Source organism: Anarhichas minor, unplaced genomic scaffold, assembly GCF_050575085.1.
Source record: "Anarhichas minor isolate MPS153535 unplaced genomic scaffold, ASM5057508v1 ptg000009l, whole genome shotgun sequence".
Classification (NCBI taxonomy): Eukaryota; Metazoa; Chordata; class Actinopteri; order Perciformes; family Anarhichadidae; genus Anarhichas; species Anarhichas minor.
This window is the reverse complement of record NW_027466455.1, coordinates 3,867,501-3,895,255: the sequence shown is the minus strand read 5'-3', so window position 1 is coordinate 3,895,255 and position 27,755 is coordinate 3,867,501. Positions and strand designations below refer to the sequence as shown.

General features: G+C 40.2%; 2 long non-coding RNA genes across 2 annotated transcripts; both read right to left on the bottom strand.

Moving 5' to 3' along the window:
• Positions 1-192: 192 nt before the first annotated feature.
• LOC142945925 (uncharacterized) lies at positions 193-1,993 on the bottom strand. Its single transcript, XR_012952956.1, has 3 exons — positions 1,862-1,993; positions 941-992; positions 193-775 (listed from the first exon to the last, which is right to left on the bottom strand). It is a non-coding gene; the product is annotated as an uncharacterized LOC142945925 (long non-coding RNA).
• Positions 1,994-25,932: 23,939 nt separating this feature from the next.
• On the bottom strand, positions 25,933-27,715 carry LOC142946072 (uncharacterized). Its single transcript, XR_012952993.1, has 3 exons — positions 27,629-27,715; positions 26,819-26,981; positions 25,933-26,652 (listed from the first exon to the last, which is right to left on the bottom strand). It is a non-coding gene; the product is annotated as an uncharacterized LOC142946072 (long non-coding RNA).
• Between the last annotated feature and the right edge of the window lie 40 nt (positions 27,716-27,755).

The window sequence follows — 27,755 nt, the reverse complement described above, 5'->3', positions numbered from 1 at the left end:
AATTGTCTTAACATAAGGCTTCTACACAACATGAAACATCTTCTTTTAAACTACAGCAGCTTTACTTGTTAACTGGTGAAAGAGGTCACTGCTGACAGACACACAAATACCAACATATATAATCTGGTTGGCATTGCCAGACAAAACATTTCTAAATCAGTGCTGCCAATAAGAAATTTAAGAACACAAACGTTTAGTCATTTAACAAACACTTTTAATTTGAAACGATGGGTATTGCTTGACAACACTTAGATACACATAGATATAGCCCATGAGCAGAAGGCAGGCCTTCGCCACACTTTGACAGTCATCAAGAACCTCTTTTCCCTCTGACGACGAACACGATTGTCAGGAGTGAAGCCTTTCTGTGTTGCATTTCCATGGATGACAAGGATCTTCATGACATGTTGAGCATAGTCCTCTTCAATGACATGTTTGAAATTCAAATTTACTAATGTTCATTTTTACGTCTTTGAGTCTGATGTGTTCTCAAAAAAGGACAATAGTGGGGGAAACTAACAAAAATATTGAAAGTGTTCAAATGCGTCATTATGCATCTATTCTCAGTGTATATGAGCCCAACATAATTTTATATAATATTAATATATGATATCTAAACTTTACCAGGCTGGGTGATTCCAGCATGGGTCTTGGTTCCTGCAGCTCTGCCCTTTGTCCCAAGTATCTCCAGAAAGTTGGTCGTGCAATTGTCCAATTTCGACAAAAAGGTTCGCTCCAGATGAACTGTGGTTATTCTTCTGAACTCCTCATTGATCTGAAACAAAAGACAATAAAAAACATGATCAAGATGAGGTACCTTGCTAAAACAATTAATGCAGTAGTCCTCCCAGTATAATGTACTATTGACAGCAACACAAACTATGACTTCAAATGTATACGTCAAGTTAATTAAACTATAACAGTACTAAGTTGATTTTACCTTGTGTCAACTGTTGATGTCAACTTGCTGAGAGTGAACGTCCTTTAATATTCTGTGAAATATATAAAGAAATTATGTTAAAACATGAACACACACAACATTACATCTGAATTTGGCTTAAATCTTCATATTGATAGCATGTTTTATCCCCACACAAAAAAACAGCACATAAACAAGCCAACATAACGTTAATACTGAGATACACAGCAGGCCTGGTCATGTTGATATGCGACACTAACTCAACACAGTACTGGCACCTTGTTTCATGCCCAAAGCCTTCATCATCAAGGACACCGCACTGGATAGAGACATAAGAGACCAGTTTAAAACTAATGACAGAAATATAAGTTACTGTAAAAATATGTCAGAATATGATAGTGACAAAATATTGTTAAGTGTATTAGACTCGCTCTAAAGTCACTAATTCCACCACATATGGGATATTTGTTAGCACATGACCAGAGTGTGCTTGTTGCTGCTTAGCTATGATTCCCTGTCTTGTCACATTTTCCTCATTCGACCTCGGCTGCACTTGAGGATGTCCGAGAGAAACACGCTGTGCGTGTGTCGCAGCACAGCAAAGCACCTGTGCGGCAGAAGTGGGCTTCACAAAACCGAAGTAATTCCCCCTCGTCGACGGAGCGCAGCTGATCGAGCACCATGTCCCCAGGCCAACAACTTTTCAAGGGAGAACCCTGTAACATCGTGACCAAAACCACCAAAAACATGTCCACAAAATGTAGCGCCGTGTAAATGTCTGTAATGCTGTCTGTAATGCTGTCCCAAGTTAGCTAGCATGATAGCCTAACTAGCTAGCACGCTAAACTGACCAGTTCACTACTCTTCAGTGTTCACCACTCAAACACAGACTTGACCAAAGGCTCAACAGCAACGTAGAGCATTAATAAACATATAACCTACCCCACTGGCTCCCGTCCATGAAGTTCCTCTCCTCAGGTGAAACGCTGCCGTCCTTGTTCAGGTTCTGCTGTTCCGTCGTTTCCTTGAAAAAAGGAGCGCGAAATCTCCTCTGACTTCACCCCCTGAGTACGCGCTATAGGTTGCCAGGTTTCACTCGTATTACCCAAGTACATTTTACTTTGTTGTGTCAGGTAGTGCATTCAATACAGTAGTTTAGTAGATATTACTTAGTGTGAATGATTAAAATGTACTTATAAAAATGAGGATACATAATTACAAACAAACACCAAGTAACACATTAAATAAAAGGTGATATTTTAAAGTAAAAGCACTGGAATGATAATTTCTTGTAAAATTTACAAAAATAATCGAGGTAATAATAACAGGGCCAAAAAGTCTTTTTTTCAGTGTATATAATGATACCAATTTGTCCAAAAAAGTGACAAAATGATGAAAGGTTTTGAAAATAAAAATTTATTTGCAAATCTAGCATCTTTAACATTTTAGAACACAGGTTTTACCTCATATTTGTGAATACATGGGACAATTCTACAAGTAATGCCGGTAAGATAAATAACAATAACATACTACCCGTGGCTGCTAAATGCTTCAACAGCATCATTTGAGTGCTGCTGCAATGCTGATAACACTCCGAACCAGAACGGGCAGTTCTACGACATCACACCGGACAGGTTTCAGTTACATTTTTCCGCCATCTATCTCACACACATCTAATGCAATGCTTAAACATTTATTCAATATGGCAGTCTACACCTGCCACATAAGTGCATACCAGTATTTAGCAAGTGTAGATAGCAACATGATAAAATAAATGGAAGACTTTTCTGAGAAGAACAACTTAATAATTCTACTCTAACATGTCTGGTGTCAGCCCGTTGTCACTCCCAACTCGTCAAATACGGCAGCCTGGTCTGTGACCCCATGCATCAAACTATGATGCTCTACGGGGCCATAGCTATGGCAGGAGTAAAGGAGGAAGTGGTAAAGTCTGCATAGGGAGGGGGTTGGGTCCAAATAAAATAGGACTTTCACCCAGGAAACAGGTGTTCAGGTCCCTTGTGAAACCAAAAGTCAACATTGACTTAATTTAAGTTACGCAATGTTAAGTAGTATTACCACATCACTTGCATAACGTAGCCTACTTCACTAGGTATCATAGGTTATGTAACTTTACTACATCTCGTGCAGGTAACGTAGCCTATGTAACAACCTAACCAAAACCACGATCTTTTCCTAAACATAACCAAGCCATTTTGTTACACAGGACTTTCACCCAGGAGACATATGTTTGGGTTAACCATGTTACGTAACTTTACCACATTATGTGAAAGTAACATAGCCTACTTAACTACAAAACAAACTTATTTTAACCCTAACCATGATCTATTCTGGGTTAGGACGTGTCCAGTGTGAAACCAAGTCTTATTTTGACATTTTGACATTACATTACTTAAACTTACCACTTCTGTAATGTTGCCCCCTTAACTACGTTACGTAACATTACTACTTAGCGCGAAGATAACATAGACTTCTATACTACGTAACATAAATGCTTATTTGAATCCAAACCACAATCTTTTCTTAAACTCAACCAAGTTGTTTCCTGTGAAAACTGAAGTTAATTTTGAAAAGACGTAAAGCGGTACCAAGGGCGTCACAGTTTGAATCGTAGGACCACTGACTAAACATTGGTATTTGATAGAGTGAGAATGTGTTGCTGGTGTAGACAGGGTGTAACTGTCTGACTAAACAGGGATACTCAGTATCCCTGTTTAGTCCAAAATGCTGAGTGATGCTGAGTGATTTATCTGTACTTTGTATTTCTGGATAAACATGGTGTCTATGGGAAAAAGGCTCTACAAGGACATTATAGAAGTTGTTGTATTCATGTCCAGAACCCTACCTAACATAGAGATTAATCGCTGTATAACAAATGGTTTAACTTTGTAAAGAATGTGGACACAGTTGTATAAAACAACCTATAAGACATCATTCTGTGTTCTTACTTTGTTATCGTGACTGTACAGTACTTGTTATTATAGGCCCTTTTTCATAACTTGTTAGCTTGTATTGTGCGTATTTAATTCCATTTAAGAGAGGGGATTGGAGTCGGTCCCTTAGGGGAGTTGTTGGTTTGTAGAGGCTAAAACAGAAATGCTAGACATGTTCCAATAATCTATCAATGGGCCATGTGAGCTGTAAGGGCATCTGTAGTGAAAACACTGTCTGGTCACAGCAGACACACACGTACACTCTGTGAACACTGGTATTTTTCCATCATGCTTTGATGCTTTGAGATGAGGTGTCAGGCCTGGCTGGATAGTCTGGTCCTGCCAATGAGAGCGATGCTATTTTCTTTTTGTGTTTCCCTCTCCCGCTCTCCCTCACACACTCATTGATTCATTCTTCTCGTATTCACTCTCTCATGCTCTTGCTTCCTCCCCCTCTTCGGCTGGCAGTGTACTCCAAACAAAATGGAATTTGACACATTTGCAAAAAAGACTGTTGAACTGCCACAAATACGTCACTGCGGGCGATCACCAGTATGCTCGCCGCAGATTGGGGTCCGGTCATTTGGTGATGCCCGTGCCAGATAGAGGAGCTTTGGAATTTTGGTGTGAAAAGACACAATGAGTTGGAGAGATCTGCTATCCAAAGGATGCACACAAATAAGCAAATTCTTTCCGGTGACTTTGTTGGTGAATCGACCAACATGCCTGAATACTTGCCACACAGTGATATCAGCATCTCAGGATCTACCAATTGTTATCTTCAATCTACGATTGATGATTGAGTTTCAGCAATGGCTGAAAAACTCCAATCCCAAGAGGTAGCATTATAAGAATTATATGATGTAACTCAAAAGAGATTACTCATCTGATGGTTTACCGTTATGAGCATGCTAAACCAGTACGCACTGGTGATCAAACGTTCCTCATGAAAATCCCATTTTGTCTTTTTTAACAAACCAAATTTGATTTATTTGGAGTATGCTGCCAGCTATCCTCTACGTCTTCCCACACAGAATACACATTCCACTGGAACAGAACAAGTATCTTAAGCACCTGAATAATACAAAACTCAAAGGAACACACCATGTCTTCTGTAGATTATCCTGCTGGTGTGATGAGAACATGGACATCAAAATCATTCATGTCTTCGGGGCAGATCCTTGGCTCCAGTGCTTCATGCCAGTAGGCTCCATGCGGATGCAAACACATAAGCAAACCGCTCTGTTGCGCGATAGCAGGCTCCATGTCATTTTTCCCACGCAGCCCCGCCTATACATGAAACAAACCATTGACAAACAGGCACCAGAAAATGATTAGTTTGGGAAATCTGTCAATCATCACTCTGTGCTTGTTGCCATGAAAATGAGACGGCTGTGGGATATACTTCCACATTGTCACCTACACTGGTGGGGTCTGTGTAGGATATGTCATGCTTTCAGAAAATGCTAAGCAAATCTACCTGTTACTACACATCATGTATGTGTGTATTTTAGTTAATTACATAAAATCACAACCACTACTGTACTGTCTTGACTTTTGATCTTTTGTAATGTATTCTGCTTTGGTTATAAACAGAGGTAATAGCATGGTGCCAGATGATGGCATAGTTTACCCGTGGCTAATGATTATTGTATCAAACCCAACAAGTAGCAAAGACACAAGGAAGACAAAAAAATGTCCTATGTCCCTCAACAGACAGCTTAAATGGTTTATCTGCATAATCTTATGCTCTTATTCTTATTCCTTTTTTAAACAAAAAGATTAACGCTTTAAAAAGATTGACACAGTGACTATCACAAGAGACCGATGACTTCTAACATCTGTGTCCAGTAATGTCTAGTTCACACTATACAACCTCATTTTCCACTCGTCGAGAGTTTTTAGAGCTCCCCGACAAAAGCCCCAGATCCAAGCCAAATCGGCGTTGGCCTCGGCGCTCGCAAATCGCCGCTCGAGCCGCTCGAGCCGCTCGAGCGCTATTCTTTTTCCCTCATGGGGTTTACATCCAAACGTTCAAGCATTTGTAAGAAACCCAGTGTAGATGCAACAAAATGTAGTTAATATAAATCCCAATTAAGATGACCTTAATGTGCCATCTAAAAATCAATACCTTCCATTTTGAGAGAGGCACGCCAACCAATACTGGGTCTCATTGTGCAGCAGGCTGTTTAATAGGTCACGGTGCTGAGAGTCCCTGGTGCTGAAATGAAGTCTATAATAACTTACACTGCTCTCATCAGTGACTTTGTTTACTTGTGCAGGAAAACTGAGATTGTATTTATGAAGCTGCTAAAATGTTTTTTTTTGGGGGGGGAGCTTGACTTAAACATAAAATGAATAATCTTTCACCTTTGTTTATTAAAGTTCTTATTACATATTTCTGTTGACTTTTTTTTTGTAACTTTGGCGCAATGTGGTAGAAGGCTTTTCTCAAGCAGTGTTGTAGTACTAGAGATCGGCCTTAGTCTCAAGATAATTTTTTGAAGGTCTCGTCGTAATCAAACGCATTTTTTCTCGTTCCCCCACCCCCCATCACGTGCACTCTAAGAAAACGAGGGATACAGGAGAAGAAGCCCTGGCTGTTTGGGAGGAGACGTCAAGCAAATCTTCGGTTATAAAATTTGGCTTCCTAAACCACAAAGAGTTTTTCTGCAAAACAGGGTCCAAGAGAACACACACAGCATTACCAGGACTCACACTGGTCTGGTCTTGACTTGGTCTCAACCCCTCAAAGTCTTGGCCTTGTCTTAGTCCCGATACACTCTGGTCTTGGTCATGACTTGGTCTAGGTTAAGGTGGTCTTGACTACAACACTGCTCTCTGTTAGCCACTACCCCATTCATCAACCCCGCCGACCCCCCACCACAAATATAAAAAATCGAATCAAATGAGTTAGTTAGTCGTCGTCCATTTGGATCAGACTACTAAACCAAACTATTTGACATTTGGGTCATAGTGGAAGACGATTAATTCCGCATTTAGGAAGCCATGTCCAAATATTTCATCTTCTCTAGTTTGACAATGTATACGTTCCATGTCGCCATGGTAGTTGACATTCCAGCTCGTAGAAGTTGGTCTGTGGTACATCTGTGAAAGACGGCAAGGTAATATTGGTCTTTCTCGGCAGGCCCATGGTCCTGGACCGTAGGGAAAGGTGTTGCATGGTCTGGTCCCAGCTTTCGATGGCTGCAGCAAGGGGGCAGAAGTGAGCATGCTCAACATATTGTAGTCAACTGTAGGTTCGTAGAATTTAAAACTGGCTCTGAGTCATTGGGGAAGAAAAGCCGAAATTTTACAACATGCTTCCCTTTGATGCCAAACGTGCATATCACCACTTCAAGCGACAACGAAAAAGCTTCGGTGAACCTCAAAAGATATCACAGCGGCAACACCCAAGCAGAGTTTGATGCAGAGCTGGATGATCTGAATCCAACCACAACTCTCAGATCCTCAGCGAAAGCTGCCTGAGTCACCACAGTGCTGTTTACTCTCGTAAAGTTATTGAGGATTGCTTGCTGTTGGTCAACGGTGCAATTACACAGGTCATAATTCACCAAAATTCAAATTAAGATTTGCACATTCTATGCCAACGATTGAATCCACTGATTGTGGCTTTTCCATTGGAAGGAACTTGACAACAGCGCTGTGGAGAGGGGCACATGTTCTATGTTCTCCATGAAGAAATGCGACAAGATAATTACTGTATACTGTGATTAATGCATGCACATCCCCCAGATGATGACACCGACATTAATGAAGAGAGAACTGAGAGAACTCCAAGAGAAGTGGTTGAACCAAATAGCAAATAAAACAGTCAAAAACTATTTAGTGTTTACAGTTTTTTTTATTTCTAGAGCATAGTATTGCTCTTTAATGTACAAAGTGTTAATGCTCATTCACAGTTCGTCCATGTCCCCCCCGGGTCTATTCTTCTGTGCCTTTGACTGGTACCGGACCTGCGAGGAGCCCAGGAGATGGTGATGGGGTGTTTTTCCTAGAAATAAAGATAGGGAAGATATGAATTTTGTCATTAGTATGTAATTAACTACTAAATGAAAAAAAGGTTAAAAAAAACCCACAATTTATTCATGTTGCCCTTACCTTGGCAAGAACTCTTAGAGTCCGTCAACCAGCACCAGAGGAAGCATTACCCCACTACTTGAAGCATTGCTTTCTCCAAGCATTCACTGAACCGCTTCAGAAAATGGTTAAGCTTAATGGTTTAAGACCTCCACCTGTTAAACGTAGCATCGGTCATGAATAATGCGTTATCTGAGGCATTATGCATAATTCAGAATGGGGCAGGATAGGCTTACCAGTGGCTGGGCTGTTGATTGGGCCAAAGCTGACCCGTGGCAGATCCCTGTTGGCAGTGCTCGACAGTAAGGGTTGCCAGGTTTTGAGAAACTTGCAACCAATTCTTAGCTTCTGGTTACCATCAGTGGTATCCACTTTTAAACATGTAAAACATAGTGTGAGCAAACAGTAATTTGTCCGCCCCGGTCTCTTCAGCTGAATGTGAGAGGGGATTGAACTGTCTCAAGGTGGACAGGAAGTCATCTCTGAAAGTAGAGATGGTGGACTGGCTGATGTTGGTGTCACTTGAGGGACTCACAATCCAAGACTTCAATGCTGAGGGGACAATGAGTCTGTGGTGAGAATCAGTGACTAAAAATGGCAACCAAAAGCTGAGGCTTAATTGCCAGCGGGGCAACCACTTTGAAAGTTAGTTGGAGCCCTGGCTGGGTTCCTGCTGTCCACTTGGTTGGTTTGTGATCCCATCCCTTGAAGACGCAGTGAACTTGTTGCCGCCTCGTATCGCCCCTAAGCACCATGTGTGGAAACCCGCTGCAATGAGCGCAGAAATAATATAATAATGAGATGATAAATAATCTGTTATTATAATTGATGTGATGAGCATATTTCTAATGAAGCATTATATATTATGCTGCACATTTGGTCGAGTGAATTAAAAAGAAATGCTCAAAATGCCGTGTTAGTGCAGGACGTCCCGTGTCGGGACCGCACCAATTAGTGGCTTGCAGTGTTTTAACTCTTCTAGTATTACATTACATTACAGTCATTTAGCAGACGCATTTATCCAAAGCGACTTACAATTCAGAGTTTATCACATTTCTACACCATAGGCACAACTACAGGAGCACTTTTTGGGGTTAAGTGTCTTGCTCAAGGACACATCGACATGCGAGTAGCAGAGCCGGAGCCGGGGATTGAACCGCCGGCCGTCTGATTGAAAGACGGCCCTGCTATCCACTTAGCCACAGTCAGCTCAGCTCGCTTGGAACCCCGACTGAGTTGATACCAAAAAAAAAGTACCAGGTATCAAGCGCTGTCCATAACTTTTGGAGTTGAGTAGAGCCGTGCCATTCAGCTGCCTTAAAGGCCAGTGTGTAGGATTTGGCGGCATCTAGCGCCGAGGTTGCAGATTGTAACCAACTGAAACTTCTCCCTGTGCCAAGAGTGTTGGAGAACTTTGGTGGCTGACACAAAAAAAGGCGAATGGCCCTATCTGGAGCCAGTGTTTGGTTTGTCCATTCTGGGCTACTGTAGAATCATGGTGGTGCAGCAGAGATATCAGATCACTGAGGGAAATCAGGCTTGGGCAGATTTTTCACATATGATAAGGTGGTCTGATTTCTAACAAATTTCTCTTAGCTCCTACCATATTTTTGAATCGTTAAAGAGTTGAATTTACATTATGACATGGTTACAGAAATACTTTTTGCCATACACATCTAATTCAGAGAAGCTAAAACATTATATTATGTATCAAGATATTATTTTTCACCCATTCATGTGGGTGGGTAGTTGGCCCAGCTCAGCAAGAAAAGAGATGTGTCATGGGCCAAGAAACAGAGAGTAGAGAGTAGAAATACATAACCATATTCACATATTTTTGGTAAATGCACTGGGTGAGCAGCCTTTGTTGCATGTTGGGGCTATTATAATTTGCATCCAGTGTTCCATTTACAGTGGAAACAGTGTCTGTGGCACTCCCCAAGCCCATTTGTTCTTTCCGAATATGTACATTTTCACAAACAGTAACAGCATCATAAATTATCATAAATGATCCACAGATGAAACAAATCTGCGTATCAGCACCGGTTAACTTCACTTATTAACACATTTGAACTTGTTTGTTTACAGAAGGTTACGTGTCAGACTGCTTCTCGGCGGGGAGCTGTGACCTCCTGTCTTCCTTTCTGTTTAAGCTAAGCTAAGCTAAGCAAACCATCTCCTGGCTCCAGTTTCTAACTTAACAAACCAATATGACAGTGGTATCCATCTTCTTTTCTAACTCTAAGCAAGAAATAGAATAACAGTATTTTCTATGTCAATGTACTGTAAAAGAAAGAACAAATAAAAATGACCCAATCTTAAATATTGAAATCAGTATTGGACAGTTAATAACCGGTAGGCTATGGTCACAAATGTGTTGTTTATTTTTAATTTTTTAAAGGCTCCACAATTTTTTAAACCAGGCCTCTCTAGTTTTAAATTACCATAACTTTATAAAGAAGAAATAGGGCACTTATTGGCGCTGTGGTGAGTATTATAAGCAACTGGACGGCAATAATGTGGCTCAGACCCTGTCTTCCACAAATTCTCATACAACTAAACCACGTCTTGAGGAAAACATATTTTCTCCTGGATTGCGGAGAAACACAGTTTAAACACGCGGCTAACGTTGTAAATTGCAAAAAGAAGAAAACAAATACCTCTTTTCTTTGGTGACAGTCCGGTGTTTGCTTCACCTCACCTCGGCGGACTAGGATTAGAAAGGTATATGTGAAACAACCGTGATACCTGAGAAAATATGTTCCCCCTCGAAAGATATTGACAATGCAGTTTAGTTGTATGGCAATGTAATATGTTTTGGACCCAGGCTGCTCATTTTAGCGTTTTAATAGCTCGGAGCTCTGTGGCACATTGTTGGTTTGGCACTGCACATGGGATTTGTTGACAATATAAAATATCACCATCCTTGCATTTTAATTTAGCTAGCTTCAGATTCAGTGGACTGAATTATTCTTGGGTATGATAACACACTGCTGCGAGCATTGAGTGATCCTTTTTCACCCTACTGTTATTTGTCCCGGGTCGTCATCGTGCACAAGCACTCAGTAAAACATACCCTCTAAAAATAACTTGACCACATAAATGGCCGCGTAAATGTGGCCATCAGAACCAGGGTTTTGCTCAAACCGGGGTTCTTGTCCGGAACATTTCGGAAATCTGGATTCTGACGTGGAACACAAATGCATGTGAATGAATGGCGGTTAGGCCCAGTAACATGAGGGTCACGGGGATGAGCGGGGATTACGTGTGTGTCATTACACCCACGGACAGCTGCGGGTGTAATAAATATGATGAAACAGCTGAGGGGGAGAGATATGAGGGCTTTCTGGGGTTTTTTCTCGTGTCTGCTCTGTCCGATTTCAGGGAGGGAGAGTGAATGCATCTCAAGCACTCGGCAAGCCCGCTTTGACTTTGCAGCAGTTCATCGCCAGTCAGGCCAATCTGCAAACAATAAAGCTGCAACATTCTTCTCCACCTCCTCCTGGTCTCCTTCTGGACTCCTCCACTTCCTCCTAGCCTCCTCTTGGCCTCTCACCTCTCCTTTGCCTCCTTCTATTTTAGTCCCAACCCTCCTCACCTCCTCACTTCCTACGGGCCCTATTCACACTTCATTCAGCCTGCTCTCCAGCTCCTCCTAACCACCCCCCACCCTCCTTCTATTCCCATCCTCCCTACCATCCCCCCCTCCTCCTGCTCCCCCACGCCCCTCCTAAATCTATCCCTCCCTCCTCTTGTCCTCTTCCCCTGGCCTCCCCTCTGCACTGCAGCACCTATACAGTCATTAATCTCCAAGGTCCCCGTAGTGCGACACACAATGTGTGTGTGTGTGTGTGTGTGTGTGTGTGTGTGTGTGTGTGTGTGTGTGTGTGTGCATGTAAGAGTGTATATGTGTAGCACGGTCAACACTCCCTGTAAGGTCACATGTGCTATTAGAGGCAGATTTATAGGTTTGTCCCTGCAACGGTGCGTGTGACGTCAATTTTTTTAATCTGCTGAAAAGAAAAAAGTGTATTATTTCCCAAGTTGCTCACCGGGGGCTCGTTTCGCCAAATATGGTTTCTCTGATTAAAAGCTGTGCTTTTATGGCGACCCACGAATGAACATGCGAACCCTCGGAGGACTCGCAAACGCATTTTGACCAAAATTTGACCGTCATATTTTCCAGACATGACGCCACCGTGAGTCATGGAGAGTCCTCGTCCTCAGAGCCTCTTCTCTTCCTTTTTCCAACAAATCCATCATTTGTGTCACTTGTCTTGTAACACGGTCAAATGGATTGTCTCTGGCTGTTCGTCTTTTTCTGATCATTATGCCTTCAGAAACCTGTACGTTAAACTGGGCTAAGTAAGAACTTTTAGGGCTGACAAAGTGAAAAACACAAAACTGTGAATGTCGTTATTAGGCTGCAGACAACCCACAATGCAACACTTCAAAAAGGATATCTACTGTTCGGAAGATGTAAATGTCTATTTGAATATAATATGACCCCCGTCGGGTTAATTTCTCCCCAAAATATTGTTGTGATAATGTTAATTTATAGCCGCATATTTATAGTGCAAGTTGTGTAAATGTGTTTTTTTAGTTCTGATGCCGATACCAATCGCCTCGAAATACAGCCTAAAGTGCAGGCGAGTGTGTGGGTCTATGCACTAATCCGCTATCATGTTATCGTATCATTTATCAGCTCATATACGGCACACGGGTACAACAACAGATGTCACTCGCTACCAGATGCGTACATCCTGCCTGATCGCTACTGAGTACGTGCAACTCCCGACAGAGATGAGAAAGATCTGAGGTTGGCTCACTTGTTAGCTACTTCCATCATTGGCTCTAGAAAAACAAAACTATGTGCAGCGATTTAGGCGTCGCCATCTTGGATTACGGCCGTCGCCATGTTGTTTTTTTAGCAACCAATGAACAGAAGTGACCATATTTGGAATGCGGAGGAGTGATGTAGTGATGCCGTATACTGCTCTGGTAGTGGCAGCGACCTGTCAATCACAGTAATCCCCGCCCTAAAGCATACTCTGCTTTATGTTTATTTGACTCTAAATGGACCATCATTTACTAAATGAACATCGTGCTGTATTGAAGAAGACTTGAAACTAGAGATTGAGACCATCGGCTTCACTTGGCAGAACCGGAGTTGCAGGCAGTTGCCGCCTGGTCCAAACTCAGTGATAGAAGTAGTCATCAAGTGAGCCAGATCGCTTCTATCTCGTCTCTGTCGAGAGTTGCACATGCCCAGTACTGAAGTTCTAGTGATTAACGAGGCAGAACGCATCGGCAGCATGTAAGCTTGGAACTCATCGGCTATCGTCTGACAATGATTTTTATTTTTATCGTTTTGAAATTAGCTTGTAAACTGGCTACCAGCGCACGGAAGAGGAAGTCTTATCCCTGATATTCGCTGAACCCCAGAAATATGGTCAGACCAATAGCTGATGTGTTCCGAGATTGACGTTAGCCAGAGCTAGCAAAATGTGGTATTTTACAATGGAAAATCTGTCAAACTAGACGATAAAAGAAAGTTATATAGTATTCATTCTCTGTGATTCATGTTTTATAAAAGGTTTAACCTGAGCAAGGCCATACAACAGGGGTATAAGACTGTCCTTAGAAATGATTAGTCCACTATCACTCAAAAGATGTAGTCGGCTAATTGATGAGTTGATTGATCTGAATTCAGTTGCTATACAAACAATCAGGCGAAAGCACCACCTTGTTTAACAGAGTTGTGCTCATCATTTTCTTAGAAACAAGTTATTCAGCATGAAAAAAGCATAAAGAAATGACTATTTGACTCAAAAAATGTTAGTCGACAAAGACCAAAACAACGATGAGTCAACTAATCGACTAAGAAGCGGCAGCCCTTAATGATTGAAAATATATCACAGCCATACAGGGTTAGCAGTATACAGCTGTAAATAACAATTATAATGTATAGGGTTTAGTTTTTAACCTCCAAAAAAGGACATAATGTGATTTCCAGCTACGTCTTGGTTTTGCATCAGGAAAATGGGGGAATACGCTAAAATCTTGTCTGTGCCGTGGACGGAATCTTTTTCTCCTTGATTGTTAGAAGAGGTTTTTCATGAGCCTCGTGGCTTCATGGTAACGCATGAGACGAACAACATTAATCAATTGTTTTTTCTGTGTTATCACTTAAAATTGTTTTCGCAAACCAGGTGATTGTGTATTTAACAAGTTCAAATCTGGCACTTAAGACATCAAAAGTGTGTTTTCAACATCTCCATGCGTTCAAAACTGTGACCTGTAAGGGGAGAGCTTTGTTGTATTCGTATCACTCTGTTTTGCAGCCCTCTACTTCCTGTAATGCTTCTTCAGTTATTTATTTCTACTTTATAAACTTTTTTCATCACGAGATAACAGGTACATTCATCAGACATTAGTGGAGAGCAGAAGACTAAATACAAATAATATAATAATAATTAAGTGAAAATCTAAAACCATTCCTTAAATCAAACTAATACTTGAAGTACTCCTCTAACTCATACATTTAAAAATAGATAAAGGTAGGTAATGCTCAGTAGACCTATAGGGATTTATTATATACTGTATATATATACATACATACATCGTATATCCTAAGTTTATAAGCAGAGCGTTTGCAGCAAGACATCCCAGCTAAGCAATAGTCATGTGACACACACTAAGGTAGGCAGCTGGAACGTGAGCACACACAAGAGCCATGTTAGAGGCCACAGGACCGCAGGACAGGAACATGGAAGCAGCGGTCAGATTGTCATGATATTGCAAATATTCCCCAAGCTTAAAGCACCAGACTTTAGATCTTGCGTGACAACACACATAACAAACGAAAGCCCGCGCGGAATGTGGAGAACCACTGCTGGTTATCCCGGCCCTGTTTGCATGGGGAGAGGGAGACAGAGAGACCGGACTGTATGAGTAAATGTGTTGACAAAAGTGGAAAGAAAAGGATGTCCATGTTGTGCTTTCCTATTTTTTCTCTCCCTTCCATGATTAATACAATAATGCCTCCACGCTTTCAATTCCAAATACCAAACTGTCAAAAGACATCAGATCACATCCTCTCTCTCTGTCTCTCTCTCTCTCCCTCTCTCTCTCTCTCCCTCCAGCAGCTGTGTGAGCTTGCATGACAACAGCAAGTATTTCGATTGTAAGTCACTGTACAAAAGAGAGGATAAAAGTGAGTATGATGATGATGATGATGATGAGGATAGGGGAGGATGGCCAATTTGAAAAACAACACACTTGTCCCATCACTATTTGAAGCTGCACTAATCAATAGTTTTTTATTAACAATTACAGCTGCAACGATAAGCTGTCAACTATTAACTTAATGGCAAACTCTTTTGTTGTTCGTTACTCCTCTGTGACAGTACAGTGAATATCGTTGACAAAACAGGACATTTGAGGACCTCATCTTAGGCTTTGGGAAACATTGATCGACATTTTTCACCATTTTCTGGCATTTTATAGCCCAAACAACTACTATCAATCAATCAGTAATCAATCAATTACTCGAGCACATAATCGGCAGATTAATCGACAATAAAAAATAATTATTAATGTAAAAGGAGTCACTCAAAGAAGTATCAATCCACTCTGCAGGTCCTGTCCGCCCTAAAGAGCTGTTTAGCCTCTTGTTTTGGTAAACCGTGCACAGAGGAAGAGGCAGCTAGTTTGGTTAGCGGGCAAGTTTCCCCTGAAGCAAAACCCCATGTGCAGAATCAACCATAGCTAACTCAGGGGGCTAATTTAGCTTTAGAATACATTTTAGAAGTTAGCTTAAAATTCCTCATGACAAATGACTAATGTTGCTCTTCGTCTGCCAAATGTGTTAATAGTAGGGCTGTACCAAATACTGAAAATCCTCATTCATAATTTTGACATTCAAATTTTAAATCAACATTTGAATGTTGGGCAACGTTGTTTTTTTTGTTTCGCACGTCTATTTATTGTGTTTAAACACGGCATTAGTGCAAAGTTGAGGCTACACTAGTATTATACTGTTGGTAGAATTAGATTCCAGTTGCGGCTGCATTGGGTTGTTTCTGACTCCAAACATTTCCACTAAGTCCACATGTCAACATTTATTGAAAAAACTTGCAAAAATGCACATGTTTTTCTCTAATGAAATATTCTACTTCAGTCCATATTTGTTGCCGTCTAGCCTTTCAAAAACTAGCTACATTTTCACTGCTGTCAAAAAACAGTTTGCACTGACTTGATTTTGATCAATGTTATGCCATAACATGTCAGATGCTGTTTGAGCTTGTTTGCTGCCCCCTACTGGCCAAATCATCAATGAATGCAGCTTTATGAATCTCTAGAATTTGTGTGTGATTGCTGCCGTTGCATCTACAGACACCCTGCCTCCCAACATAGTGCCAACGCCTATACTAACTAAAACCAAACATTCTTGCAACAAAAGGCTTCTAATACTCCCTGTGCATTAATGTCACATCATGTCAGAGCCATGTCTCATTTACTGTGAGCACTAAGCATTATCTACATGCAGTCTTGGTCCTATCCCTCCATTCTGTGCACTCTCGTGTAGTGTGTCCCATTTCTGTTCGGGATGAAGGGGTAGTGGATATCTAGATTCCAGATGGTCCGCCAAATGGAGCATTTCCACATGCATAGTCAAATCGTGTGAGGGAAGAATATTTCCCAGAAAGCATTGCAACAGTGGCTGAAGAATGTGTACAAATGTAGCCTAAATGTTTTTATATAATGTCAGAAATGTCAAATCAGATGGGCTATTTTAAGCACATGCAGTGGATTTCTGTTTGTTACTAACTCTTCATGATGAGTAGCTGACAATTGTTATCGTGTGTCACTAGAAGACATCATGGATGAGCTGGACTACAGCCTCTTCATGACTCTGATACCTACAGTAGTTTCTGTTGTCTATTATCTTAACTGGCATCAGGCCCCCGACCCTCGTAGCTCCATTCCAACGGGCCATTACCCAATCAAGAGCACTTTGAGACGAGTGATAGTGTTACAGGAGGAGTAATGGAAGAGGTGTTACTTTCACATGACTCTATATCTGTTTACATTCTTAGTATAATTGGTAAAGCTGCTCAGGCGTCTAGATTCTCCTTTTGAAGAAACATTTGTGAGTCTCATCACTTTGAATGGATACAAGTTAGCAAGTTTGCATGCTAACTTTAGCGTGTGACCAAGTCTTGTTATTGCATGTTAGCAAACTACACACATTACATTTACATTACATTACAGTCATTTAGCAGACACTTTTATCCAAAGCGACTTACAATTCAGATTCTATCACATTTCTATACCGTAGGCAAGCTACAGGAGCAATTTTGGGGTTAAGTGTCTTGCTCAAGGACACATCGACATGCGACTAGCAGAGCCGGAGCCGGGGATTGAACCGCCGAGCCTCTGATTGAAAGACAGCCCTGCTATCCACTTAGCCACAGTCAGCTCAGCTCACTTGGAACCCCGACTGAGTTGATACCAAAAAAAAAGTACCAGGTATCAAGCGCTGTCCATAACTTTTGGAGTTGAGTAGAGCCGTGCCATTCAGCTGCCTTAAAGGCCAGTGTGTAGGATTTGGCGGCATCTAGCGCCGAGGTTGCAGATTGTAACCGACTGAAACTTCTCCCTGTGCCAAGAGTGTTGGAGAACTTTGGTGGCTGACACAAAAAAAGGCGAATGGCCCTATCTGGAGCCAGTGTTTGGTTTGTCCATTCTGGGCTACTGTAGAATCATGGTGGTGCAGCAGAGATATCAGATCACTGAGGGAAATCAGGCTTGGGCAGATTTTTCACATATGATAAGGTGGTCTGATTTCTTACAAATTTCTCTTAGCTCCTACCATATTTTTGAATCGTTAAACACACGTTAACACTGTTGTGCTAAGTTGTAAAGCAAATGTCCAAATTAATTAATTGAGGTCATCAACTGGCAACTATTCAATTAATATAAAATACATTACATTGTACATGCATTTCGATGTGTTAAATACAAATATTAGCACGCTAACAGAGCAACTGTTGCATGACAAACACAATCATAATCACCTATAACAGGCTAATGCTAGCATAGCATGCTAATGTAAGCACTGAGTGCAAAGCCCAGCTGAGCCTGTTAATACATTCAAATGCAGAACAGAAAATACAGAAAAACATTAAGATGTTAGGACGTACTGATAGTCTTCACACCATATCAATGACAAAGTAGCCTAAATAAGTTATTTTTCTTGCATACTGACATTGTTCCTAATTGTTTGTTGATTACATTAAGCAGACACTAAACAGCTTTTAGCTGAAGCTTTAGGTTCTAGCAGCAGATTGGAATGTGCGTGTGTTAATATTGGATTTTAGCCCTAATGGCCTGCAGACAATGGTGGCTTTGCAGCCATTTTAGCACCGGCTTGCTGACACTTTTGCAGTCCTTTCCACATAATAGCCATCAAAAATCCCCGAAATCTCATACTCATGATGACAGCTAGAGGCTGAATGAACCGAATGTGGCTTCACATGCTGTTAATGTCATGTGGAATGAGAGGGAGTGTTGGGAAAGATGGCTATGGTCCTACCTAGCGTGCGTTCACGCCATCAGACAACTGATTAAGTCGTTGCTAGTAATGTGTGCAGTTAAAAGCAAATAAACATATTTGCTTCTGAACAAAATGTGAGGTTAAAGTGATTTCAGTATGTTTTAGTACCATTTTGAGAGTTTTGAACATATTTTGATGATAAGTGGGAGAATCGCAATTATTTTGGCAAGAACAACCAGTACATTTTCATATTGAAATGAAGAATATTCACAAGATGGGAACAGCTCGGGTTCAGAATCAGGTTTTGGTATCTAGTAGAAATTGAGCCCTGATGATCCATTCTTTGCATCTAGGCTTCTTTAAACACTAATTTAAGTAATACAAATGTATCATTTTCTAAAAAGGTAACCAATTCATTGTTTTGTCTTATTTCTTTTTTATTTAAGGCTAAGTATTTATTTTGTCCACTCACTCGATTAATCAATGGAACTTGGTCCCAATGTGTCCGACTTGTAAATGAGAACCATGAAATCATCCCTCATAGCTGCAGACGGCATTCTCATCATCCATCTTCTCCAACACATAACAGCCTAAACAGAGAGCTCTATCAGAAAACATGATTTAAAAATCTCATCATAACCTCTGAGACCATGGTGAATGGTTATAGCATTGTTTCATATGCTGCCAAGAGCTGGCATGATTAATCAATCAGTTGATTATTCAACAGAAAATGAATTGACAACATTCAAGTCACATATCAAGTCAGATACTAAACATTCCTCAGTTTCAGCGTCTCTGTTTGACATCATTGTAAGAGGAATATCTTTCAGTTTTGGTGTTTTAGGGAGATTGTGATCGGCTTTTCTCAATATAACATTGTTTTTCATGCTCTGGGCATTTTTCTAGATATTGGGCTGGGTCGCAGGTCTTCTTTCAGACTAGTGGAAAGAAAACATCCAAAACACACATTTAGGTTTTTATTTTACTTTGTCTGTTTGCGTCAATTTCTACATTCACAAAAAAAGTAGAATTAGATAATGCCTCAATTGCATATCTAAAGATAACATGTCAGAAAACGTGTAATACAAAAAAACAATTGTCTTAATGTAAGTCAACTAAGGAAGTTTCATGGTGAGTTAATTTTTTCCCTAATTACCTGTAATAGAATTTTACAATTCATGAGTTTTTCCTCAGACTCTGAGACAGAAATCTCCACTTCAGCAGTTCTTACATACACCAAACTTTACAGTTTCATTCTTATTCTAAAGGTTTTTACAGAGGGGTTTTCATATATTATTCATAGCCTAATTTATAAAACATTTCATTCCTAAAAAAAATGGCTGTTAACAGTATTTTCTAATGTATGCAGTGATTTAAAGAGATATCCAAAAATCCCTTTTCTTTAACCTGGCTTTATCCAATGTTCAGATTTATATTCTGGAAATGTATAAAAAATTTGCAGATATTTCATAAGATATAATGCATTTCAGAAAACTTGCTATCTCCACAAATGATTGTCAGAATGTAAGAAATCAACTGGGGAGGTTTCATGGTGATATGTATTATTAGTTCAAATATGAAACCCCATTCACCTGTCTCCCCTTAACCAGAAACACCATCATCAGATTCATCTAAAACTGCAACTACAGATGAAACTGACTCAGACATCAGTAGGCCTGAATCTGTTTTATTTTGTCCATAAAATGTCAGAGAAATGAGGAAACAAGGCCCATCACAGTGTCCAAGGTCCAAAGATATTTAGTTTGCAATGCTATTAAAATGAGAAAATCTACCTCCTGTTAGACATTTCTGCTTGAGAAGTGACTTAAACGGACGAAGCCAATTATTAACATTGCTAAAATGTGAATTGACGAATTGATCGATCGACCAATCGGTTTTCCGATCCCACTCTGACATGTTCCCTGATCACAAATAGCTGCACACGCATCCTCACCACCACCGTGCCGCTGCTGGTGTTTCTGTTATTCTGTCCTAATTTACAGAACACGTTGTCCAATACAACACTACATTCTCTGAACAGCCATTCTCTGAAACAGCCACAACAAAACATACACATCAAATATGAATTGAAAAAACAACAACATTATAAGTAGAAGTTTGAATTCCAAGCGCTCTATTGTTTGCTTATGCATTCCAAGTTGTCATGCATGTTCCCATCTGTCATCATGTGCGCGTGACGGGAGCAGCGGAGAGGATGGATGAATGGGACTAAACGTGACCAGAACGACCTGAATGGCACCGAGCATCGTATTATGTCCAGCAGTGTGTGCACGAGGCAGAAATAAAGAAGACACAAGGGCACATAATGATGCTGGAGGAACTGTTGAGGGCTTCAGCTCCAACATATTCAGCAGCGGTGTGTGTGTGTCGTCATTAGTGATGCCCGCCGCGATAACCGAAGCACGGCAATATCTGCCCAAATAATCCCACAAGGTCACCACGCTGTCATCACCGACAAGCCCGCTGCACACATTTTGGGGGAGATTATATAAAAAATGTCAAACAATACCATCAAATCCGAAACGTCACAATGTACCCCGCGGGCCTACATCGCGGTGCACTGCACGCGCTCCATAGCCCCCGCATAGGGATGCTGTAGATCTGGTAATTTTCCTTCGCGCAGACCTATAGGACGGTACCGGGCCGCGCGTTATCTAACCGGCAGCCGCTCCCTCCCACCAGCCGTCTGCTCTTGCGGGTCTTACCGCGGATGTTGGCCGGCGGCGGTGTCCTTGGTGTCGGCGGTCGGAGGAGACAGGATGGCAGGCGGTACCGCGGGGCTGGATGCACGAGCTGCACAGTTCCGGTGATGAATGAAAGACGGGGCAGACCGGGCTCAGTAGGGGCCAAAAACCACAAGCCCCGCCTCTCCCAGTTCCCTACGTCAAGCCCCTCCGTACTGGACTCACTGGAGCGGCTCATCACCGCAGCCCTCCCCCTCCACTATCTCAGTGTGCGTGTGCGTGTGTGTTTGTGTGCGAGCGTGTGTAAGTGTGTGTGCGCGTGTGTGCGTGTGTGTCAGTATCAAAGGGACGTGCAGAGACTTCCAAGGAGCAGCAGTTGCATCTCATTTCTGGATTTTTTTTTTAAGTAGATAAAAATGCCATCAGACCTTCTAAAATAAACTAAGGCATAATACACACTATAAATAGCATACATGCACACAATAATGGAGCTTTTTTGGATCTGAATTACACATTAAATGTTCACTTGGTGTATTTTTAGACCCTCAAAAAGCAACTGGTGCTGATGCTGTTATCTCAAAAAGGCATCTAAGCTTCAAAGATATGGAACTCAGGATGTCATTCTCAAATTATATGTTGAGGGAAAGCAATTTGTCCAAGTTTGTTCATGAGGTGCCACAGGGATCTATTCCTGGCCCACTGCTTTTTGATTTAAAATTGATGGCGACTAGTGCCGTGCCCAAATTGTCTACCTTCACGAGAAAAATGTTCCACGCAAATCTTGAAACGGTTTAAGTCCAACTAACCTTTTTAAAATGCATTAACACATTTAAAACAAGAAAATACCACAAATACTCAGCCCTGGTATTTATAGATCTCTTTTACAAAATGCACCTGTTAGCAACAGTGGTGTCTCGGCTCCAGGAATCTGCTTGTGCTGCACTGCAGGAGGGGGAGGAGTTCAAATTCTGGAGGCCATGCAGCAGAAAACAAGAGTTTCAGGGGGTGTTAAGTTACCAGTTTAAGGTGACCTACAAAGTGCCTTCTGGCAAAAAAAAAAGAAGGAAAAATGGTCTTGAGTGATAGAGGAGGTGTGCCCTGGTGAGTAGTGGGGGGGCCTTTATGTGTCAGTACCCAGGGGCCCATTGTTTTATAATCCGCCCGTGCACAATGGAGTTCCTCTTCTCTCAGTAGGACTTCCACGGATAAAGAGCTGCTCAGAATGCATTTTAAAACGCAGCGGAAAGACGGATATGTTTTAAATATTTGTTTTTTTCTTTCATGCATTTATTTGAGTTATAACAACTGTTTAAAGATTTACATGTGAGTATAGGTTCCGTGTTGCATTCCACGACCGAAGATGTAATCGTCCACACATGACGTACCGTGTATGAGGGTCTTTTTTAGCAAGTGAAGGTATGAAATTATTGAGAAGAACAAGACCTCCCCATAAGATCCCTCAGTCCCTCAAACAGCTGATCTCAGAGCATCCACCAGGGGAACCTGGTGGGAGGTAGTGTATTGGCATCGACAAGGAGATATGTCCCCGTCGGTGGAATCGATGTCTCGGCACAGGTCCACACTGCTGATGGGACAACAGTCACATTGATTAATGTGTACTCTGACATCCTGGGTCAAAAACAGAACATGTGCCTCGTACTGTTCCCAAGCTCACTGACATCGTGCACTTTGGGCTACAGGACACCCCATTTTCAAACTTCTTACAGTGAAATATTTGACTTTAGACATTGTTGTACATAGAGAAGAATTTTAAAAAATGAATGTAATAAAAACAGCAGCTTTAAGAATTCCAAAGAGAAGAAAGTGCTGCCTATCTATCTTTTCTATTATAAAACTGTGAGTGTGCCTCTACTGACACAACTTTCCCCCAACATCTGAAGCTGCTATTGTGTATGAAAACTCATAACACAATTAACAGATAAATGAATGACACTTTTATTATTGCATACATGCATACAACAATGCAGCTATAAGGACACCATAGATTCACGCAGACCGCGTATACTATGGACGCCCATAGAGGACTTTATTAAAAGGATAATGCAAACTTGAAAGCATAATTCTACAATAGCATTATATTTTTCCTTACATGGAAATGTCATTTGAGTAAAAAAAATAATTAAAATGCAATAATGCAATTAACGTTTCCACGTACTCGTATGATGGGCGTTCTGTGACCATATTAAAATAAAAAATTGAAAAGCTGTTTGAAATTAAATTTTCAAAGTCATACCCGGCTGTCAGCATGTGTCGCTTCATTTTCAAAGACTTGCAGTGGACAATATTCTATGCAATTTGTGTTTGACGTTTGAAAATAAAACAGCTTTTCCACTTTTATCTTAATATGGTCATAGATGACCAATGGACGTATGTGAAAATGAAAATTGAATTATTGTATTTCCATTTTAATTTCTACAATAGTAACACATACATATGTGGAAAATCAAAACGCTTGGAGAAATTAAATTTACATTTTCAAGTTTACATTATCCTCTTAATAAAGTCCCTTATGGGTTTCCATAGATCGGCTTTCAAACGATCCACCACAAAACAACTTTGTCTGCATTGTCTGCAACAAAAATTCACAAATTGACTTTATAATACTCAATAAATCAGGGTTTCCAGGCTTTTGATGCATAGTTAACTTAAACGGGTCAAAATCTCATCTGCCCGCGGCGCTAACAGATTGGACTGTGGTGTAAACCCCTGTGTGCATTACAGAGCTTTATAAAGACTGCACCATTCATACTCCATCTGTGCTCTGTTGTCCTCTGATGCCACGTGTGAGAACTGCAGGAGGTCGTTTCAGGGCATCATGGCTCTGCTCCTGCTTAGAATTAAGGCACAGTGTCTGAATATCGTCGCCAAAAGAATTCACGACAACAGCATTATCACCATACATTTGAAGAAAAAAAGAATAATAATGCTATCAGTGAAATTCATCTTTAAGTAATATAAATCTGCAAACATCATAATAGTAAAACACTGACAGGGAACATTTACCGACAATTACTAAATTTAACTACATACAGCTGAACATACTTTTACACAAGTAAGATTGTGAATGCAGGACTTTTACTTGTAGTGGAGTATTTCCACAGTGTGGTATTACTGCAGTAGAGGATCTGAATATTATTAATTATAATAATTCTTCCTCCACTGCTGAAATCCCATCAAACACTGTCAGGTTGAGTTGGACAGCATCTGTTTGGACTATATCATTTTAAGACGTATCAGTATTCAGATTGTTTGAAAAAAGATTTTAGATGGCTGTTTAATCATTAGTGTTATCAATCCAAAAGATCCACTTCTCCACTTCCTGTCACCGTGACCACAGTCCTGACGTCTCACCAATCAACTCTTTCGTTCTTGTCCAGCGATGACACAATAACAGTCGGAGCTGAGGAGAGCCAGGGCTGCTGCTCGGTTCTAGCTCTGATTTATCTTTATTGGTGGGTCCTAACTGTTTCATATCGGCTCATCCAGGTCAGGGTGAAAGTCCGGCATGTGATCTCTGTGGCGTTCTCCAAGGCTGCAATGACACAACTCACCTGCAAGAGAGAGGGCCAGCATGAAATCATAACAGGCCCCAATGCAAACTCTGAGATAAGAGCAGAGGGAAATACAACCATGTTCATGTCGATTTATATTTGTAATATGGTTGAAAATCATCTTGAAGCCAAATACGTATATATACACTTTAAACTTTTCAAATGAAAATGATGACATTGCACAAATAGAGCAAAGATGATGGACGCTGACTGCATCAGTGGAATTAAATTAAAATGTAACAGACAAAAACTAAGGAGGTTGAGATACATTCAAATTATTTCTATCAATAATCTTGAAGTTGAAAAAATATTTGATGATTGCTTTTTTATTTTGCAATTCACTTATAATGAAACAACAATAATTATTATTATTTTTGTCATTATTATTATATCATTATTATTATCATTATACATCATTTATATATGAGGTCTACCTTTTATTTTGCAATTAACGCAATAAAATAGAGAGAGACAATTTGTATACAGTACACTGTAACAAATTTCTCTGTTAAATAACAGTAAAGTGCTGGCAGCAGAGACGCCAGCTCTTTACTGTTATTCTACAGTACTCATACCATGAAATGGCATAACAGCATAGTACTGTAAAAGTAGAATACAGTATATTTCTGTATTTTTTCAATCTACAGTATAATACTGGCAGCAGAGATGCCAGCAATGTACTGTAATTCTACAGTATTCATACCGTGAAATACTTAACAGCCTATTACTGTAAAATTATAATACAGTGTGTTTCTGTATTTTTTTCAATTTACAGTAAAATGCTGGCTGCAGAGACGCCAGGAACATACTGTAATTCTACAGTAGTCATACTGTTGAAATATTTCAGTCTATTACAGTAAAAATGCAGTATTTTTCAGTGATTATTTGAAGTAACATTCTGATTAAGGAGTTATATTACTTTAAATTCTCAGTGTTTACTGTATACTGGCAACATTGATAATACAATAACTCAATTTAACAGCTTAGAATATCTAAAATATCAATCTGCAATGCAATTAACATTACAACTTTATTTTTCTGTGGGCAACAGACATCTGCATTATCATGTAAATTATGCAACATAAGCAATAAACGACTTAGAAAGGATATAAATCAAACAAACTTTTATTTAACAGGACAGTGTCAACATAAATATCGCTGGTGTAAAAAATAATAATAACCAAAATAAAACACTTGGACGACCCAGCTTGTTTGGCAGCGAAACAAGCCAAAGAGATTTTTTAGTAGCAAATTAAAAACTGCCATGTCTGCCTGAAACAATGGCAATACATTTGAATTCCTAAATTGCATGTCAACGACTTGAAAACAATTGAGACATAAGTTTTAAATTAAATAGTTGAATACCAAGGTAACTAATACAAAAGAAATAACCTATAAAGAATAATTTGAGATACGTTGATGTTCTCTCAAAAAGTAGTTTCAAATAGTGACAATATCTAAATGTACTGCAATGCATTCTCTACTGTCTGTAAAATATACATCAGTAAGAACATTTCGAAGATATGCATAATCAGCAACATTTGTAAACTATACTAACTATACTATGAACAACATTTTAAAAGTTAATCAGTCAGGACATTTTGAAAATTAGCATTAAGACCATTTAGAAAATATACATCAATATCAACATCTTGAAAAAAATAAAGTGAAGGTAGGCTTGTGCTTTACCTCTTAAGAGTCCTGTGAGGTAGGTGCATGAAGAAAAGTCTGGGTGGTTGTGGACAGTCCTTATTTATAGAGGAATCTTCTGGGTCAGGTAGAAATGGCCATCACCTTGCTGGTGGTTGTTCGTCTCCATAGATACATTCCAGTGTTGCCACTGTAAAACAACAACAAACAAAATAATTAATCAAAATAACTCTAGAGTCAGGAATGTACAATAACAACGTCCAATCAACGCTTATGTAGCTGATAATACCAAAGTGTCAGTATGTCAAAACAACATATGGAGTGAGAGAGTGAGAGACGAGAGAGAGTTTACTGACCTATATGAAGTCCCATTCAAAGTCCAGGAGGTTCTTCAGTAGTGAGGAGACGTGTGTATTGACGGTGGTAGACTTCTTCTGGACGATCACACCCGTCTTCTTGGAGACAACCTTGCCCCGAATGGCCTTTGTTCCTCTCTCTGGATTAATACCAATGAAGCGCCTAAAATCACAATAGTGTAAAATCAGAGACGGAATGAAAAACTATTAGGAACACTTTGTAGTCTTAAAGGGGTAGTTTCAATTTTCTAACATAAGGTGGTATGAGTTACTAACCAGTTCTGATGTCATGAGGTATTTTGTGTAATTCCGGTGCTGGATTTTCGTATTAGACCTTTCTATATCTTGGAACTATATTATTTGTTGAAAATTGCCAGTGACTGGCAGTATTACTTCGCACTGGAGCCAGTTCACATATTACGCCTCTAATAAAGCTCATAGGCAGCGTGATATGAGAATTGGCTCCACTGCATAGTAATAATCTGACGTAATTCAACAAAGAAAATATTTTTAAGATACAGAGAGATCGGACAGGAGCATCAAGCAGCAGAATTATCTTAATATAGGTATGAATGCTTCATGTTTTTTTTGTGTGTGTTGTGGCTTGAAATGTTTTTGGTACCTGACCAATCTTCTGCTGAGTTAATGTCTGTGTAAATACCGGTAAGTAACTAATACCATCTTCTGCTAAAGAATCCAAACTATCTTTTTAACTGTGCAAAGTAATGATTTGTGGCTATTAAGGTTTCAAGAATAGTAATTGTCCAAAAAAATACTATAATGACGACAAGGAAATTAAATGAGTCTTACCTCTGAATGAATTCTAGAGTACAGGCCGCCTCTTCTTGGTATTGAAGGTTGAATGTATAGTAAATCACAAACACAGCAGCAAGTCCCGTCAAGAAAGTTGGTGTGATGCTCTCAGCTATAACACGGC